Source organism: Myotis yumanensis, unplaced genomic scaffold (genome assembly GCF_028538775.1).
Source record: "Myotis yumanensis isolate MYYU_CA2020_CCGP unplaced genomic scaffold, mMyoYum1.0.hap1 SCAF_1, whole genome shotgun sequence".
In the NCBI taxonomy this organism is placed as follows: Eukaryota; Metazoa; Chordata; class Mammalia; order Chiroptera; family Vespertilionidae; genus Myotis; species Myotis yumanensis.
In genome coordinates, this window is record NW_027223752.1 from 134,131,256 (window position 1) to 134,152,150 (window position 20,895).

General features: G+C 39.4%; 1 protein-coding gene across 3 annotated transcripts in view; it reads left to right on the top strand.

Annotated features, from left to right (window-relative positions):
• The window catches only part of FAM107B (family with sequence similarity 107 member B), a 257,966-nt gene that overhangs the window by 200,856 nt on the left and 36,215 nt on the right, over window positions 1–20,895 (top strand). Inside the window, exon 1 of one of the 3 annotated variants that reach the window (XM_070432102.1) lies at window positions 5,924–6,025. The exons of the other annotated variants lie outside the window; for them this stretch is intronic. The gene's annotated coding sequence lies outside the window, so the exon portion shown is untranslated. Of the gene's footprint in view, window positions 1–5,923; window positions 6,026–20,895 lie in introns of those variants that run through there. 3 annotated transcript variants of the gene reach the window in all.

Below are 20,895 nucleotides of genomic sequence, written 5' to 3' on the forward strand. Positions count from 1 at the left end.
TGCATATCTGACTTTTATTTTGAGGTACTCTAAAACTTTTCTGGAAAGAACTAGAGAATCACAAACAATTTTATCCCCTTCTCATCTCTTAATGTAAGGTAGCCATCTTGGTTTTGAAATTCACTTGCTTTTGTGTGTTTTTACTTGGATAATGCTCCTGAAAGAAATATCTGTGTTTGCTTAGGTAGAATTTCCATTCCTTTGGCAGATAAGGTCAGGTAAGCAATTTTAGATCAGTTGGATAGGGAGGTAAGAAACTATAAATAATCAGAGTACAGTTTTGAGTTAAATATCTCACTGGCTTTATCTGATTTATTCCAATTGCAAGCGTTTGCTTACTTTGTAGTTGAGGGCTTTAAACTAAATATGCACTGTTATGAGAAAACCAGATAACTGGCTTTTGAATTTTTTTTGGCTTTTGAATATGAAAATACAATTTCCTAAGCATAGTTATTTCCAAAGGATTTGAGTTTTTTCATTTGGTAACTGAGTGCCGTCCTGTGTTCGAAGATTTACTCTAGTTGGTGTGGATGTTTACAAGTGATGCTTAACTAGCTGAACTTCCTTTTGAGAAGCTTACATTCTAATAAACTGGTTTTCAAAATTGGTGTGTCAAATTGGTAACTCATGAGCAATTAAGGAAATATCTTTCCCCTTAGAAAATCAGTTTGCTTAGTGACTTGAACTTAATGCTTAATGTAGTGAGTAGGTCTTTTCCAGGTGTTTGTTTCTAGAGTTTTCCTGAGGGGTCTATACAAATTAATAGAAAATAGTCATGTTTTTCTTTTGCTAAATAAGAATTCCTAAATAAATAATTTATTCTAGTGATGAAGGGTGCAGTTTGTATTTTGTTGCCTTATCAATGGCTCCAGTGGGGTAACGATCCAAAATGAAGAATGCTATTATTTACTTTTTAACCTGGACCTTGCAGTGAACTATTTGACAAGATCCTATCTCTTGGCAAGTCTGATAGGTTTTTGTTTTTTCCCTCCCTCAATAAAGACTTGTAATATTTGTTGCCTAGTGCAGCTGTTCTCAACCTGTGGGTCGCGACCCCTTTGGAGGGTCGAACGACCCTTTCACAGGGGTCACCTAAGACCATCGGAAAACACATATGTAATAATTACATATTGTTTTTTTGCTTAATCACTCTGCTTTAATTATGTTCAATTTGTAACAATGAAATTGGGGGTCACCACAACATGAGGAACTGTATTAAAGGGTCATAGCATTAGGAAAGTTGAGAACCACTGGCCTAGTGGTATGATTTTAGAATCTCCAAAGGAAATGGTATCCATGATAAGGAAGGAACTTTTTTATTCTAGATTTTTCTTCACTGTATTTCTAACATTGAGAAACTTACTGAAAGACATTTGGCAAAGTGAAGAATGAAGAATAAAATGGATTGAGTGTGTGGAGTGTATTCATCCAAGTAATGTTTATTAAACTGATGAAAGACCCAGCAGACTGGGCACAGATAAGTCTGAAGGATATTTCTCCTCAGGGAGTTTATATCTAATTAAGGAGGCTAGGCACACTCTTAGAGTTAACAAATATGTTAGGCAAACTAGTTGCACAATCTGTTGGAAGTGAAGTCGCTGCCATTTTGCTTAGTGAACTTTCCTGATTGAAAGAAAGCTTTGTACTTCCGTGTACTAACTTTAGGTCTGGAGTATGAGAACCCCATAAGGCTTGACTTAACAGGTGTCAGCTTTAGGACTGAGCTCAATTGGGAAGAACTTGGGGAAAAGAAACCATTCTAAGGTGGTATTAGTGACAATACTTTTAATAAAACTTAGTTTAGCTAATTGTATTTCCTGGCCTGCTACAGCCACAGAAATATTAATTGCCTGGAAATGTTTATTTGGAGAAAAAGGGACTTTAATATTGGATTGGTAAGTGAATAAAAAACTGTGGATTGTAAGTAAATATTTTTATTCACATTTGTGGTAAAAAAAACATTGGGCCTACTTAACCAGATTACCTACTGTGGACTTGTGTTGTTATAGTATAGGTGTATAGATCTAAGTTTAAAAGGTTTAGCACTTGGGGAAACTGGACCTGTGATTATGTAAGAGAACAAGGCCCCTCCTGCCATCTTGAGAACTAAATTCCTCAGCTCTCAACTTGAAAAGCAAGGGTAAACACTGTGGTATTAATCAGCATATCTTTGAAATAAAAGTTTTTTAAAAGAAATAATTTTTTGATAAAGTCTTGCATTATTATACTTTTTTTTAATCTACCACTTAAAATCAGTGTTTAGTTTTGTTTGTTTTTTTAGTGCTTTTTTTAATTGTTAATCTCACTTGAGGATATTTTTTCATTGATTTTTAGAGAGAGGGTGGAAGGGAGCAGGAGAGACACAGAGAGAGTAACAGATGTGAGAGAGACAGATCAGTTGGTTGCCTCCCACATGGGCCCTGACCAGAGCTGGGGATCGAGTCTGTGACTGAGGTACGAATCCAGGACACTTGATTCCACAGGCCGATGCTCTGTCCACTGAGCCAAATGGGTAGGACATTTTTTCTTAGTTTTTAATACAAGTGATACATTACTAATCTCAGAATACTTTGGGAAGATTTAACTTAATAAAATATCCTTTGCTATTCAGTGATCTGATCATTTTTATTAACTAAATTTTCAGGGTTCCCAACTTTTTCATCAACAAATAATTTTTGAGCATTGTGACTTTCCTTGATTTTGTAGTAAACATCCTTATTCCTGTTTTATAGTTGGAAAAAAAGCAAGATTCAATAGTGTAAGTTGAGTACACTATTAGGATTGTAATTGTCTTAGGAAAAAATCAGTGCCTTCCCTCCCACATCTCTCCTTTACTCTCACACTACTACCAAACCCACAACTCTTCTGACACCAGATGTGAGGGCCCCCCCCACCCCCCCCAAGTAATTCTCTGCAACAGCAGCTGGATGTCCTATAATTTAACTCAATTCTGACACTATCTGCCAGAGACAGTATCAGATCCCACAGGTTAAGGGTTAGTTCCAAGAAACTGCCCCCTACTTCAGATGCCAATCACAGACCCCCAGGTTATTCACAACTTCTGTCTGATGTGGGTATAGATTTGCGGTTCCTACAACTCCCTCCTTGGGTTCGATTAATTTGCTAGAGTGGCTCACAGAACTCAGGGAAACATGTTTATCAGTTTAGTACAGATGAACAGCCAGATGGAGAGAGACACAGGGCAGTGTCTAGGACAGGGGTGGGCAAACTTTTTGACTCGAGGGCCACAATGGGTTCTTAAACTGGACCGGAGGGCCGGAACAAAAGCATGGATGGAGTGTTTGTGTGAACTAATATAAATTCAAAGTAAGCATCATTACATAAAAGGGTAAGGTCTTTTTTTTTTTTTTTTTTTTAGTTTTATTCATTTCAAACGGGCCGGATCCGGCCTGTGGGCCGTAGTTTGCCCACGGCTGGTCTAGGAGGATCTGAGAACAGGAGCTTGTGTTGTTATGGAATTTGGGGTGCATCACCCTCCAGCATGTGGATGTGTTCACCAACACAGAAGCTCTCCAAACCTCAAGTACATTGGGGATTTTTATGGAGATTTCCTCATATAAGCATGATCAATTATTAACACAGTCTCCAGCCCCTCTCCCCTCTCTGAGGAATGGGCAGGGGACAGGAGACAGGGATGAACAAGCTTCTAATCATGGCTTGGTCATTCTGGTGACCAGCCCCCATCCAGGAACCCACTCAGAGTCACCTCATTAGAACAAAAGATGCTCCTACTGCTGTTATCACTTAGGAGAATACAGGGGTTTTAGGAGCTATGTGCCAGAAACCTGGGGGCCGAGACCAATATAGATATTCTCTATTATCTCACACTAATGCTACTGAATACTACTATGAATACTTCTTCCCAATTATGCAGGTTTCACTAATATCACATAGCATAGAAAACTTTCATTTTTTAGGGGAATTTCCCAGTTGTTGACTGCTTTCAAACTCAGTGTTCTTTTATGTTTATTTTTTATTGTGGTAAAATACACAAAATAAAATTTACCATCTTATCCATTTTTGACTATAATTTAAATGGCATTAAATACATTCACATTAGGTACAACCTTCACCGCCATCCTTCTCTGGAACTTTTTCATCTCCCCAAACTGAAACTCTTTACCCATGAACGTTAACTGCATTCCCCTCCCTCATTCCCTAGGAACAACCATTGTAATTTCTGTACCTATGAATTTGACTACTCTGGGTACCTCATAAAGTATTCATCTTTCTGTGACTTGCTTATTTCACTTAGTATAAGGTCTTCAGGATTCATCCATGTCATATGTAGCATGTGTCAGAATGTCATTCCTTCCTAAGGCTGAATAATATTCCATTGTATCTCTGTACTACATTTTGTTTCTTCATCCTTCAGTGGATCTAACTTTTTTATACTGTGGGTCACAATCAGCATTTTAAAACATAAAATGCAATAGGAAATGTGTCCATTTTAGGGATCAGTACTGTTTTGTGAAAAGTGTGTGTGTGTGTGTTGTACTAAAACCCTTTTGTTTGTTTGTGGGGGTTTTTTTGCATTTTCTACAGAGTAGAGTTGCACTCTCAAGTATCTACCAGGTATTTTCACGTTGAGAGCTACACAATCTTTCCTGTGTTGTGGGAGGGACAGAGTGAGAAAGAAGGAACAGGGGGAGCTGTTAACTCATGGCACCTACTTATTTAAAAAAAAAATCACATGTGAGCAGTGATACACATGTGGACATCTGGATTCAAGTGAATCAGATGTGAGCCTGATAGCATTATTTGTAAACAGTTTTTAGGGTTTTCCGTGAATTCTCTTTCTTCCACAGTGCCCTGTAGGACTCCGGCTATGTCAGCTGGAAAGGCCTACGGGCCCTGGGTTTCGTCAGGCTTGGGTCAGGAGTTCAGTGTACTGGACAGACCTGAAGTTGGTTCACTAAATATACCCATACAGAGGTATATACCTCTATAATTGTAATTTCGGATTCTTGCCTCGATTTAGATTTGCTATTTCCTACTAATTTATTAACAACAATATAGGACTGGAAGGAAACGTTCTTGGCTTAGAGAGGTGGACCCTTCCACTCAGAGGCACAAAGGTAGTAAGAATTGGGACTAGAGTTAGGCCCTTCTTCTCCTGATTTCAGCCTTTCCCCCACTATATTAAACACTTAAACCAAAATAGAAAATCTCAGCACCTTTCATGAGTGGCCTGTAATGTCGTGAATTATGAACCTTAGGAGTGCAAATTTTAGTTGTCTTAAAGCTTGTGTGCTATAGGTAGTGCAGTGGCATTATAATGAATATTAAACCTCAACTTCCTTTGGTTGGGGAGGGTATTTTTAAGTAGTTGGAGAGGTGACTGGCACATGGTTAAGGTGTGAATGTTGGGCTGGGATGTTGCATATGCAGGTGTGGGAAGTTCCCAATGTATTTGACATGCTCATATATGTGTATTTTCTCACCACTTAATGAGGGAGCTGATTCAGAGGGGAAAATGTTTGCTTTTGTCAATAGATCTCAGTTAACTTATATAGAGGGTATTTGCTTTCAAGCAGAGTAACTGATGTTTAATGCATAACTGCATTATACTTGTGCTGCTAGAGACAGTGTGTTCCATTGGCCTGGAAGGTCTGTAACTGGTACTAGAGTTGGAACAGTTTGTTGTTTTCCATTGTTTGCTCTTGTTTCTGTGTCTTATGAAGTTGCTACAGCGTGTTCCATTGGTCTGGAAGGTCTGTAACTGGTACTAGAGTTGGAACAGTTTGCTGTTTTTCATTGTTTGCTCTTGTTTCTATGCCTATCAAGTTGCTATGGTGTCTCCCTTTGAACTTGAACTCTGATTTTTTTTTTTTTAATTTTCAAAAAGAGAGCTTCTGGGTGGGGGAGGGAAGTTTGGTGGTAAATTCTTGTTTTTGGTGCTTTTCTTCACCACCAGAAGGAACTGCTACTGTTAGGAGGTGCATTCTTACTGCAATCTTTTTATTTGTTGCTGTGGACAAGGAGCCTGCAAATATCCAAAGAGGTTAGTGTTCATTCTCCGTAACCTTTTGTCTTGTAGGCCTTGAATAGGTGACAAGTGTGATGCAATTTTCTCAGCAAACTTTTTCTTACTACTGGGTGATTTTTCAAAACTTTGAAGGTTCATGATTAAAGTCTAAACAAGAAAAAGTGTATCTGAAGTAGGAATAAACTTGAGATCTGCCCATTAGTCACTGAATAATATATTCCTTCAAACATGTGAACTTGTGGGTTTGACAAACAGCAGACCTATATAAGATTAAATAAAAAGTCATCTTTTTATATAGTTTTGGATATTATATCTTTGCCAGGGAAAGAACTCTGCAGTAGGCTTTTTGCTATCAAAAACTATTTTTTTCTCCTAAGATTTCTTCAAATATCTACCTATCTCTATCATGAGTTGCTCATGGCTTACCTTTTAAAAATGTCTTTTTATATTATGTAAGTTTTTTTCTCCATTATTTAATTCATATTTCTTTCATTCAGTGTCTGGGTTCCTGATGATTAAGTTGTACTCTTCTTTAAAAAAAGATATCCGCTTCTGGTAAAATATGGCAATCCAATGAAAATTATAAGACATATGTATTTTGAAGTTACTCATTTTAACAGACTAGCACTTGATTTGAAATTGTTTTGCTCATTGCCTTCATCTTCTCCCTAGTAGTTGTAGATATAAAGAAACACTAATATGTGATGACAGCAACAACAACAACAAAACATTCTGATATGCTGTTAATTTGCTTCTTATTCCTTGGTTGGGATTAGGAAAGATGATTTCTTGGGTGTCCACCATAGAAGAAGTATGTCACCCGGCTGGCTCAGTAGTTGAGCGTCGATCTATGAACAAGGAGGTCACAGCTCAATTCCCTATCAGGGCACATGCCCAGGTTTTGGGTTGATCCCCAATGTGGGGCATGCAGGAGGCAGCCAATCAATGATTCTCATCAATGTCTGTCTGTCTGTCTCTCTCTCTTTTCCTCTCGGAAATCAGTAAAAATATATTTTAAAAAAGGAGTATCTTGAATCTCTATTCCTGTCTAATGAGAATAGGTATTTAAATGTTCTCTTTCATCGTGGTGTAATAATGATTTTCACAGTGGTTTTGTCTTATCTTGCTACATACTACTTCACCATATTTGTGCCTGGCCTACGTACCCAAATATTTGATGACAATGTAATGTTGATCTAGACAAACAGATTACACACACACACACACACCCTTTTTTTTTTTGGCTATGTGCATTTGCAGTATTTTTTCACTTGAGAAAAAAACATGGGCTAACCATATTAACATAGAGTTCTCATGTACTTTGTAGTGATAAATGCCATCTTAATACTGGCTTGACTTTTGAAAGCTTTAATTTATAAAAGGATTCTCTTTCTGTGGCTAATGAGAATGATTTAGAAATTATTTATTGGTAAAGGCATTTGTGTAAATTGGACTTGGTTGGTGAAGGTTTGCTTCAGTTTCTGTGTTCAGTTTCTGGTTTTTGATGAGCCCTTGGCTGGCCCAGCCTGCATGGTTGCATGCTGGGCTGAGGCTGGGGAGTGTATTACTGTAACGCTCCTGAATCCTGGGGAACTCACAAAAGCACACCATTGAGGCACAGAGTCCAAGTTCTCCTTCATGAAGCCCAGCCTTGAATTGATGGGCTAGATGGGGAGAGAGAAGTCATGGGCTACATGAGAAAGAAGGCAAAGGGCATTCGGTTTCCCAAAGGGTCCAGTAACCATCATGTCTCCCGGTGAACTATGAGCTTGCTGTCCTTTTTTTGTTTGGTTAGGGCCCTGCACTCTCAGGCCTGGTTTAACTCTGTCTTCTCCCAAATTTGAGAGCAAGGTTTGACTGAAAAGAAGTACTTGAGTTGTTCTTGAGTCAAGGGAGTTCTTTTTGAATACATTTTTTTCTAAATAATGCTAAAGGTTTTTGCTGAAACAATATGTTTTATTGTTGAGTTTTTCTAGCTTCCATAGGACTTAAATCTCTAGGTGGTATGCGTACACATACACACACACAACACACACACACACACACACACACACCAGAAAATACAACTCACCATGATAAAATACAACAGAAACCCTCCCCATCTTCCTTCTGTGCTGATGTGATAACTTTGACATTTTATTGTCAATAAATATATTTCTCTACTTTTACTTCTGTATTAGTTATTGACAGTTACATAAGCAAATTCATGAGGATTTTCTGGATTCGGTTAACACATACATGTGTTAGTGAGATGTGAGAGACTTAAGGAGAATCTTAGGGTTGGGTGAAGATTTGAATATTAGAACAAAGATGATGATTTGTGAAACAGAGAATTGAGTCCCAAGATGAAAGGACTTTTAGACAAGGACCAGAGGAACTCATTCTGGAGCTCAGAAAATTCCTAATCTCTTTTCTTCAGATCAAATAGCTACTTTCAGTGTGTGAAATTACACCTATGCTTATGTCCCACAGACCATGGGAAAACAGCTTTCCTGGAGTAGCCATTGGTATGTCACCATCCATCAACCCTGCAAACTATATGGGATAATATCTCACACCATTCCCATTCTCCCTGTGGTTGCCTCTGTGGGATTCTCTAGCTCTGGGACTCATGGGACTTTCCCCTTCACCCTAGACACGTGGTCGGCAAACTGCGGCTCGCAAGCCACATGAGGCTCTTTGGCCCCTTGAGTGTGGCTCTTCCTAAGTCTTAGGAGTACCCTAATTAAGTTAATAACAATGTACCTACCTATATAATTTAAGTTTAAAAAATTTGGCTCTCAAAAGAAATTTCAATTGTTGTACTGTTGATATTTGGCTCTGTTGACTAATGAGTTTGCTGACCACTGCCCTAGACTTTCCACTGTGTGCTCTGACTCTGCTCCATCTTCTTCAGCTGGCTTCTTCCCTCAAGTTGCTCCTGTTCCTGATTGAATCCGGCTGTCTGGGTTTGCTACTGAATGAAGAATGAGCCTTTTCCCACACATGTTCTGATTACTCTTAAACTTACACCAAAAGTCTGAGCCACCACATGTCCATGAAGAGTTCTCCCCTGGGACTGTGTTTCATCCTGGTGATCTTCCTGGACCTCTGCAGCCTGGTCTCAGAGTTTTCTGGGCTCCTTTTATTAAAACCCAGCATACTTTATGGCTACGCCTTTGTTAATGTCTGCTTCCTGCATTTGAATATAAGCATCATAAGAATAAGGACTTCATTTTGTCACTGCTTTATCCTCACTGTTAAAAAGTGTGCTGGGTACCTGCTACATACTTGATAAATATGTATTTCAATGAAAGAGGGTTTTTTTTTCAGCCTGATTTTTTTAAAAGTGTGATTGTTATGTTTCTTTGTAGGAACTGGGAAAACAGGACAATGACAGAATTTTTGTTCTTGAGATACTAGGAATATCTATAGTGTTGTTATAGTTTTGGGCCTTTGATTGCATTGTTGTTGATTAGAAAGTAAACAGGAATTAAATGGGTGTGTTTTTTAAGTTTATCTTTATTGTTGAAAGTATTACAGTTGTTCCCTTTTTCCCCCAATAACTCCCTCAACCCCACTCCAGCTCCCTCCCCAGGACTTCACAGCACTATTGTCTGTTCATGGCTTATGCATATATGTATATACATTCATTGGTTAATCTCTTCCCACCCACCCACCACCTCCCTCTGAGATTCTTCAGTCTATTGCATGCTTTAGTATCTCTGGATCTATTTTGTTCATCAGTTTATTGTGTTTGTTAGATTCCACATATGAGAGACATCATGTGATACTTGTCTTTCTCTGACTGACTGATTTCACTTAGCATAATACTCTCCAGGTCCCTCCCTGCTGTCTCAAAGGGTAAAAGATTCTTCTTTTTTACTGCTGCGTAGTATTCCATGGTGTAAATATACCACAGCTTTATATCTACTCATCTACTTATGGGCACTTGGGCTATTTCCAGATCTTAGCTATTGTAAATTGCACTGCTATGAACAAAGGGGTGTATATATTCTTTCTGATGGTGTTTCTGGTTTCTTAGGATATATTCCTAGAAGTGGGATCACTGGGTCAAATGGCAGTTTTATTTTTCATTTTTTGAGGAAACTCCATACTGTTTTCCAAAATGGCTGCACCAGTCTGCATTCCCACCAGCAGTGTACTAGGGTTCCCTTTTCTCCACATCTTCGCCAGCACTTGTCATTTGTTGATTTGTTGATGGTAGCCATTCTGACCAGGTATGAGGTGATACCTCATTGTCATTTTAATTTGCATCTCTCTGATGATTAGTGACTTTAAGCATTTTTTCTTATGTCTGTTGGCCATCTGTATGTCCTCTTTGGAGAAGTGTCTGTTTGGGTCCTTTGCCCATTTTTAATTGGATTATTTGTCTTTCTTTTGTTAAGTTGTATGAGTTCTTTATATATTTTGGAAATTAACCCCTTCTCAGATGTATCATTGGCAGATATGTTCTCCCATACAGTGGGCTCCCTTTTCATTTTGTTAATGGTTTCTTTTGGTGTGCAGAAGCCTTTAATATTGATGTAGTCCCATTTGTTTATTTTTTCCTTTGTTTCCCTTGCCCTTGGTGATGTATCCACAAACATTACTACAATAGATGGCTGAGATTTTGCTGCGTCTGGTTTCTTCTAGGATTTTTATGGTTTCATGACTGACATTTAAGTCTTTTACCCATTTTAGTTTATTCTTGTGTATGGTGGTGTAAGTTGATGGCCTAGTTTCCTTTTCTTTCTTTCTGTTTTGTTTTTTTTTTTTGCATTCTTTTCATTGAGTTCTGGGCACTGGTACTTGGAAGGGAGCATGTGTCATTTGGCCTGCAGTGTTCACAGAACTGCTTGTGTGATTTTGGTAGGAGGAAGTAAAAACAAATGATGACGAAGATAAGTGTGTATCTGGCACCACATCGGAATCATGCTCTTACCCAGATATAGTTTGATATATATGTTTTTTGAACCAACAAGTGGAGAGGTAGCAGTGGTTAGAAATCTACATCTCTGATTTTCTGGGGTCCTGTTTATCTTGCAATAGCTGCTTTGAAAAGTGTTTGGTAATTGAATACTGAAATATACTAAGTATTTGGCTGGAGGAGGAAGGTTTCACCCAACAGAGACACTAATCTGTGAAAGGTTTTGGAGAGTCTCATAGCAGACATCATTGACAAGGAAACAGAATACATGGGTTTATTTATTTGATAAAGAGAGCCTTTTCTCCATAGCCTAGTGTAGCGGTTCTCAACCTGTGGGTCACGACCCCTTTGGCGGTCAAACAACCCTTTCACTGGGGTCGCCTAAGACCATCCTGCATATCAGATATTTACATTACGATTCATAACAGTGGCAACATTACAGTTATGAAGTAGCAACGAAAATAATTTTATGGTTGGGTCACAACATGAGGAACTGTATTTAAAGGACCAGAAGGTTGAGAACCACTAGTAGTGGTTCTCAAATTTTTTGATCTCAAGACCCCTTTACATTGTTTAAAAAGTAGTTGAGGCCCCAAAGAATTTTTTCTGTTGTTATATCTATTGATATTTACTGTGTTAGGCATTAAAACTAAGAGAGTTAAAATTCACTTAAAATCAACAAAAGTAACAATAAACACATTACACATTGACAAAGAGATCTTTTGTGATGAAAAAATAACTTTTCGAAACAAAAAAGTGAGATGAATGACATTGTCTGCATTTGTACAAGTCTCTTTAATGATTATTTATTTATTATTTGTTAATCGTCATCCCAGGATATCTTCTCCACTGATTTTTAGAGAGAGTGAAAGGGAAGGAGGGAGAAGGAGGGGTTGGTGGAGAGAGACAGAGAAGCATCAATGTGAGAGAGACACATCAGCTGGTTGCTTCCATATGTGCCCCAACAGGGTCTGGGTATTGAACTTGCCATCCAGGTATATGCCCTTGACAGGGAACTGAACCCGGTACCCTTTGGTGCACTGGCCGATGCTCTAACAACTGAACAACACTGGTTTGATTTTTTAAATGAAAAATAACTTTTCAAAACAAAGAATTTAGTGAGAAGAGTGGCACTGTTTTATAACTTTTTAAATCTGTTTCATTATTAGCTTTAAGAGAAAGTACCTGGGTTCTCATACCTATTTCTGCATGGTCTGTTGATAAGTTGTATTGGTTAAGTGTATGCAGAAAATCCAATTTCACACAGCTATGCAATTGGGAAAGGCAGGAGCATTGAAATAATCTTTTCAGATAGATATGGATATTCTTCTTTGATGCCAAACCAAAACTTGACAACTAGTAGTTTCTTAAAGGTTAGATACAATGTGGATTTTAGAACCATAACAATAATCTTTTTCTACTCCGTTATGTTAAAATTCTTTAATTTATTTTGCATTTTGAATAGGACAGAAGAGGGATGGATAGTTAAGCCAGTTACAATACATCCATATAATTGTGGTAGTTATTAGACAAGCATGATCAGAGCAAGGATGATGACCCAATATAGAAGGTCACCAGGAGGAAAGCCCCACTGCCTAGCAAGGGGCAAAACTGGAAAAACAAGGACGTTGCTCCCAGGTTAACCTTTCCTCCCCTAACATATTACTGGTCATATGATTTAGACCTTTCATATTGCTAGTCAGGTGGTTTAGACTTCATGTTGCTGGTTATGCAGTTCGGACCCTTCCTCTGGCATCTCGATAGTCATGTGGTAGTCTCCCTTAGGGGAAGAACAAGGTATCGAAGATTGGCCTCATGTAACTCTCATGCGGGCTGGGCCCTTGCATGACCACTCCCTTAGGCATTAACCTTTAGGGATAACATTTAGGCCTCAGTGTGTTTCAGCTCCAGGCCCAGAAAAGCAGCAAAACCAGACAAGTGATGCCATGTCTGACATTAGAGTCAGCTGCATTGACTAATTCCCCTCTGCCCTGGCACTGACCAAGCAGTGGAGACCATGACCCTGAGAGGACACACCTGGAAAGCTAATGAGTATTCTATGGAGATCCTCCCCTGAGACCTCCCTTAAAATTCCCCCACCCCCCTTAAAAGTCCTAAGGCAGTGGTTCTCAACCTTGGCTGCACATTAGAATCACCTGGGAATCTTTTTAAAATCCTGATTTCCGGGCCTCATCTTCCGGAAATTCTGTTTCTTTGTTACTAATGTTGTGGCCTCACCCCATAACAAAGAAACAGAATTTCCAGAGGATGAGGCCCAGAAATCAGGATTTTAAAAAGATTCCCAGGTGATTCTAATGTGCAGCCAAGGTTGAGAACCACTGTCCTAAGGACTGAGGACTCATCAGACCTCCTGGGCATGGGCACAAAAGTGCCTTTCCTCTTCCTCTCTTCTTCCCCCTAGGTGTTACCTTTACCTTTCTCTCTCCTACGCTCAAGGGCCTTCTTTCTGAACCCATTACTTCTGCAGCTCACTTCTACCTCTGTGACTTTTTAAGTAAACTTTTATAGTTTGAGTCTTGACTCTGAATTCCTTCTTAGCCAGAACTCAAGTACCAAGGTAGCTGAACCAAGGTCCAGTCTGGCTCCAGTGGTGCTGTTTTTGTTCCCATCATAATGGCATATTATGCAGCCATAATTTAAAAGCATTTTCCTACAGATGAAAAGCTTATAAGTGTAATAAATAAATTGTCTACTCAGTATGATCCAAATTTTGCTAAAAAAATGAAGAGGTGTGTGCATTAATTGAAAGGAAAATATATCGAAATAAGAATATGCTTAGTGATGCATTTATGGATGATATTTTCTTTTCGTTATACTTTCCTGTATTTCCTAAATTTTCTGTGATCAGTGCATTGCTTCTAAACTCAGGGGGAAAAAATAAGTTTCTTGTTTTAAAAATACAGAAATAAGGATGTCTATTAAATTGTTTTCCTCATTCATAGGCCACCTTTTATAAGTAAAACCCCAATATTTAAGTGCTAACAAAGATTCGGGGTTTTTTCACCCAAAGTTTTTGGTTTTTTTAATATAGTATTGTACCCTTTCTGTGGCTATTTTGAGCCTTAGAACTTTTCCTTCGTATGTTAATAGCAGTTGATTTATTAGAGAAACTTTATTCAAGACTTACTCAAGAAAAGCATTAATTGTCAAACTTTAAATGCAGAGACATAATTTGCGTTTCTGCCTTTGTGTTACGCCTCAGGCAAGTTCTAATTCCTATCTAAATAAATAGTAAAAGGATCTTGTCCTATGGCAGTGATGGCGAACCTTTTGAGCTCGGAGTGTCAGCATTTTGAAAAACCCTAACTTAACTCTGGTGCTGTGTCACATATAGATATTTTTTGATATTTGCAACCATAGTAAAACAAAGATTTATATTTTTGATATTTATTTTATATATTTAAATGCCATTTAACAAAGAAAACTCAACCAAAAAAAATGAGTTTGCCTGTCACCTCTGACACGTGTGTCACAGGTTCACCATCACTGTCCTATGGTGATAATAGAGCTACTCTCACAGTGGAGAAGTACTTGGGAAATTAGCATGTAGTTAACCTCTTGGCCATTGCCTCTGAGTCATTTTGCCAGTGGTGTGTTTCTCTCTGTAATTTATGGGTGGAAGTTGAAGTAGCTTCAGAGAAATGAAAAGGGCAGCTCCTGAATCTGGGGATTAGTTCCCTGCTTTTACCCCTGGATTTAGAAAGGATGTTTGCTCACTGTTATGTTGCTGATGCGGTGTTGTACTGAAGCATTGTTGCACTAAGGCTTTTGTCCTCTGTCTGTAGACAGGAATCCAAATCTGCTGATGGTCTGTTTTCCTAAAAAATGGAGGACTTTATCCATTGTTGGTATTTCTTTGTTTTATGATCTTTATAAATATAATTAAGTGATTATTAAGATGTCTACAGAAGCTACAAAACATTCATAAAGCAGGAAATGAGTGGTTTCACTTCCTCTACTTATCATCTTATAGATGAGAACATTATCACTTTGACATTTCCAGCTGAACTCCAGTGCTATGACTTTAGTTAATAAGTTAGTGACAGGCAGTGTTTGCAGTCACTCCCAAGACTGTTTACTAAATGGCACATCTCACTTTGAAGTGTAAATTGTGATGGGAAACTACTTCATTTAATTGCCTGTTCTAACATTGTTTTACATTAAAAGGCCATTCCATCCTCTGTTTAAACCACTGAGGTATTCTACTTGGGGATATCCCTAATGGTTAAAGTCAACATTAAATTTTGAAATATTGTAATTTAATTTCCATCAGACTTTATGAGTGGAACATTTGGGAGGCTAGGAAATATACTCCAAATATACCTAGTGGTTTCTTCTTTTTATTATTGAAACTGCTCTTTGCATTTAGTTATTTTTTAGATAAATGCAAAGAGCATTTACATTATCTTTTATGTAATAGGCTGGGTTGGGAAGGATTTGCAGAGCCTAAGTAAGGAACGAGGACCTCGTTTATTGTATTACCATAACCATAAACCACAGGGGCGTTTTACCCTTGCCAACCTGCAGTGTTGAGAATAGGATCTGAAATCCTTGCCATAATCTGGTTTCTAATTACTGTTCCCATCTTCCCTCTTCGTAGGCTCCCTGTGCTGCAGCCTCTGGTGCCTCCTTGCCTCTGGTCTTGGCCTCTGCACTTGCTGGTGGCTCTTTCTGGAATGGAACTCTTTCCCCACAATTGCACATGGCTTGCTCCCTCCCTTCATTAGAACTTTGCTCAAATACTATTCAGGTGTCTGCTTTCTGCTTAATGAAGTCTTCCTTGAACATCCCAAATAGCACAGCCTGCCATTCTCTATTTCCTTACCTGTATTTTTTCCCATAGCACTTATTAGTAGCTGATATTATATTTCTGTTTACTTGCTTATTGTCTGACTGCCCCACATAATATAGGCTTCACAAGGGCAGGAGCTTTGTTTCATCTGCTGCTAATTGCTAGTTCCACTCCATCAAGAACAGTGCTTGGCACTTAGGAGACAGAATAAATACTTGATACGTATTAATGGAAGAATGAACTCAGATTGTCTATTGTATACTATACACAAGGTTGCATTTGCTTTCCAGTTATTATACATAACTCTTTTGAAAGACAGGGGATCAAAGGCTTTGTTGCATTTTAAGCTTGACTCAGACTTGTCAAAACCATGCCTGACATACAGTTGATGGTCATATGTTTAGAGAACAAAATTCCAGTTGCAAGGCCAGATAGTTGGCCATATGCTCATGTCTTGTCAGTGTCTTCCACCTACATATTTTGTAGGTGGAGAAAGTGCGGACATGAAAAGCCCAGGGAGGTAGGTGGAATCAATTTTGAATTCTTAATCTTCTATACATATGAAGAGGTAATATGCTAATCGTCCGTTATGGTGTCCCAGTAACAACCAATTGGCATATTGACAGACCAGCAGGTGCACGCGCAGCAGGGGGACTTTATGTGAAACTCGCTTCCCTGCCCCTGGCGCTGGAGTCTTCTTTTTCTCCTGGGTGCACGTAGATTTATAAACCTGAAGATCATGTGAAAAATTAAAAGAGCTAGAATGTTTCAGCCTGGGAAGGAAGTTGAAATATTAAAATTTAAACGAGTATAGTTATCTTTATACTTTGAGAAGGCTGAAAGGACTTAAGTTCAATAACATTTATTGAAATTGCTTGGGGGGCGACTTTTAAAAGGTTCTAAAAGCTCCTTTAAAAAAAGAATAAAGTAACTTAAATTTCCCTGGTAAGGTTTCCACTAGATGTTGGCCATGTGTTCTTGGTACTCAGTCCTGGCACAGGTGCTCAGTAAAGGGTGGATGGCTCCTTGGTCGGTTCAGCTGCTTGGTCTTGGAGATGGAGTGAGAGGAGATATGTGGACTAATTGGCTTTTGCAGTCCTGACCAGCCTTCCCTCTTTACATGGCTGTGTTATGTTGTAGGCATGACTGGTCATGATTGAGTCCTTTAATGGTTCTCTCCTGGACCTAGGCACTGCTTTTTTTTTTTTTTTAAGTTCCACAGCTGGTTGTGATGTGCAAGCCAGTGTTGAAAACCATAGAGGTAGACTGTTTGAAAGAAAATGGAGGTTAAGCTGCTTGGTTCATGTGTAAATAAACAAAATTAGCATGTCCTCTTGGGGTATATGTTATTTTTCTGCTCTTTAGTTGGACCCATACAACTCCATTTTGGTTTTTTTCCCCCTACATCTTCAGCTGCTACTATGGGCTTCCTCTCACGTTTAGCTCTTGGTAGCTAATAAGATTCAAGCTCTTTGGGCACATTCTCATTATATACTGCTTGGCAGAACATATTATTAAGGTGTTGATGTGACTTAAAAAAATCAGCAATATGCCCTAACCGGTTTAGCTCAGTGGATGGAGCGTTGGCCTGCGGACTGAAGGGTCCCAGGTTCTATTCCGGTCAAGGGCATGTACCTTGGTTGCGGGCACATCCCCGGTGGGGGGCGTGTGGAGGGCAGCTGATCGATGTTTCTCTCTCATCGATGTTTCTAGCTCTCTATTCCCTCTCCCTTCTTCTCTGTAAAAAAATAAATAAAATATATTTTAAAAAATCAGCAATATAGTGTAAGAGTGTAGGTCAGTGGTTCTCAACCTTCTGGCCCTTTAAATCCAGTTCCTCATGTTGTGACCCAACCATAAAATTATTTTCGTTGCTACTTCATAACTGTAATGTTGCTACTGTTATGAATCATAATGTAAATATCTGATATGCAGAATGGTCTTAGGTGACCCTTGTGAAAGGGTCGTTCGACCGCCAAAGGGGTCGTGACCCACAGGTTGAGAACCGCTAGTGTAGGTGGTCTCCAGCTCTGAACACTAGATTTAGAATCTTCCTGCGCAACTCTTCACCCATTCCCCAGTTTCTCAGGCCTTCCTGCGCTCACCAGAAGCACAGTTATTAGAGTTCAGAATCCACGGAAGGAATACAGTTAGGAAAATTAGGACCAGCTGAGTGGATGCCAGTTAGCCTCTCTGTTTAATTAACTTTCTGGACAGTTCTTGAAATTTCCACCCAATTTTGGTCATTTTTAGGCTGTGTAATAATTCAGACTCTGTTCTCAAGTAACATTGTAAAAGTTATGCATTTTGGCATCTCTATAAAGGTCAAGTCATTTACCTTTTACACCTCAGGGTGAAATAATTAGGTGATTTATTTACCTCCTGACTTGTAAAAGCTAGAGACAGCAAATAGGAGCTTCAGAAACATGTGTGTGCAAGTGCACCTGCATGTGCACGCACCAGTGGGAGAGGAAAGTCATGGACGGTGTCCTGAATGCCAAAGCATAGAGGTGCCTTAATGGGGGAGCTCAGGAAAGTGGGAGGGCACAGGGAAGACAAGCTGGAGGAATTAGGAGGGAATTACCAGTAGTGGGAGCTCAGGAAAGTGGGAGGGCACAGGGAAGACAAGCTGGAGGAATTAGGAGGGAATTACCAGTAGTGGGAGCTCAGGAAAGTGGGAGGGCACAGGGAAGACAAGCTGGAGGAATTAGGAGGGAATTACCAGTAGTGGGAGCTCAGGAAAGTGGGAGGGCACAGGGAAGACAAGCTGGAGGAATTAGGAGGGACTGAGGTAGAGGGCCAAAAAGTAAATTTAGTTTTTTTCTAAAATTTTAAAATATTTTCTCTTCCAGCCTATGGACTACTTCAGCAAGGGATAAAATATAGTGCAGCAGTGAAAAGCTCAAGCTCTGGCAGCAGACCCCCTGGGCTGAGTGCCGATAGGCTCTTCTAGCTCTATGACTCTGGGGAGGTTGTCCTTGTGCCTCAGCTACTCCTGTGTCGTGGGGATAATAATATCTCCCTCATAGAACTGTGCTGAGGTTAGCTGAGATGTTTACAATGTTTAAAATGATACCTGGAACCATTTTAATCACAAGGAAGCACTGAATAAATAATAACTAGTACGAGGAGTAGAATGTCTGGATTATGTGGGAACCAACCATCATTGATAATATAGTTTCTGTTATATATTTTGAATTATTAAAAAAAAAAAATCCCATTGCAGTAGAGCACAGATCCAACCAGGGTAGGGATAAATAGAGAGAGTAGAAATAAATTTTACCCATGATCAGTGAATAACTTTTTTTTGTATCATGGCCAATTTAGGGCAAATAAAAATGTTTATGGCCTGCATCTCTTTTTCATGCAAAACTTATTGAGACATTGAATTGCATTAGCAAATGCTAATTGAATACTTAATATATTCTAAATCCTGGTGATACAATGGTGTATAAGAGAGAAATAGCCCTGGTCCTTAGCTATATAACTACAGGGGAGATGATGACATAATGTGTACTCAGCATCAGTTAAACATGTCTAGACTGTGAGAGTTGGGACACAAGCTTAGAACAGAGACTGATGGGGAAAGGACCCAAGCTAATAGGGTGATATGGGAAGGTGATATTTGAGTAGAAGTTAAAAGGATGAAGATGAGCCAGTGGTAGGAGAGATTTGGGATGGGGTTGACTTGGGAGGGCAGTTCTCTAGGTTGGGGGATTTGCATGTGCAAAGACTTGGCCAGGTAAGAAATGAAGGAAGGCCTGGTTGTCTGGAGTGCAGGGAACAAGGCTGGAGGAGAGGCTGAGATGAGGTATGAGAAGCAGGCCCAGGTCAGATCAGGTAGGAGTGAGTGCCAGAAGCTACTGGGGAGTGACCTAACTCAATTTACATTTTTAGACAATCCCACAGGAAGAAAGATAATTCTTAGTGCAGGTTGCCTGCTTTGACATTTTTCTATTTAGTAATGAAAACATCGCTACTGTTTTTTTAGCCATGGAACTGTTGGTATCTGGATATATCTGAGAAGCACAATACCAAGGTGGCCTTCTGAATTTTTACCCTGAATCATTGCAGCTGAACTGGAGGCCAGCTGGTGGCCTGTGGACCTCATCACATCAGAGTCCCGATGTCCTGTCGAGCAAAGCTCCAAGTAGATTGCTCATCAACTCAGAGGTCCGCACAGCTTTGTTATGTCAAGAGCAGAACTCTCATTCATTTGGTCAGGGCTGTGATAGATGAGAATATTATGACCTAGCCAATAGTTGGCATGTAGAGTGCTGACTAGTCTATTTCCTTTTCCAATCACAGCATCCTGGCCAAGCCAGGAACAGTCCAGAAACTCTGTCATCAGTACTTGTGGATCTTCTATGCTTTTGGGGTGGAGTAACCCTGGACTACTGGATTATAAATTTCTGATATTAAATACTGACTTTCAGATCAGTTGGTTCTGAGGACAGGGCAGGACTCTTTAGGAAGCCATTTTAAAGTAATCTTCATTCGTCAAACAGTGCTCTTTTTATATTGATATTGAGAAGGGAATGTAATACTGTTACTGCACTTTGCCTTCTCTCTCTGCCTGACCCCTCCAAATATTGATAGGCCCCTCACAGCAGTGGGAGACTACATTCAGACACAAGCTTTGATATAGATTTCTTATGGGTCATAGATCTCTTGTGTGTGTTTGGGGCGGGGGTGGGAGGGTTTGGGGAAGTGCATGTGGCTTTGAAAGAGAGCCTGACTGTAGTGCCCAGTGCAGAGTGTGTGTGTGTGTGTGTGTGTGTGTGTGTATGTATGTGCGTGTAAGTCAGCACGTTTGGATCAGAGTGTCCTGACTAGTGAGAACCTCTGATCTGGTCTGAGGCTCACAGATAAGGAAACTGACCCCAAGGGCCACTATCATCTTCCTAAGGCACAGTGCCTGAGAGCAGCAGAGCTGCTAATAGGACTTGGCATTTCTGATGCTGGGACCTGTGCCCTTTGACAAAACATAATGCTTAGTTAACTATAAAGAAAATGGACAGTAACAAATGTAATGAAGAAATGAATAATGTCCAATTATTCCAAGTCAGTGAGTTGAATCTTTTCATCTCTGCAGTGAGCCATTTGAAAACAAAATTTGTTTCTAATGGGGCTAGGGAACAGAACTTATTTTTAATATATAAG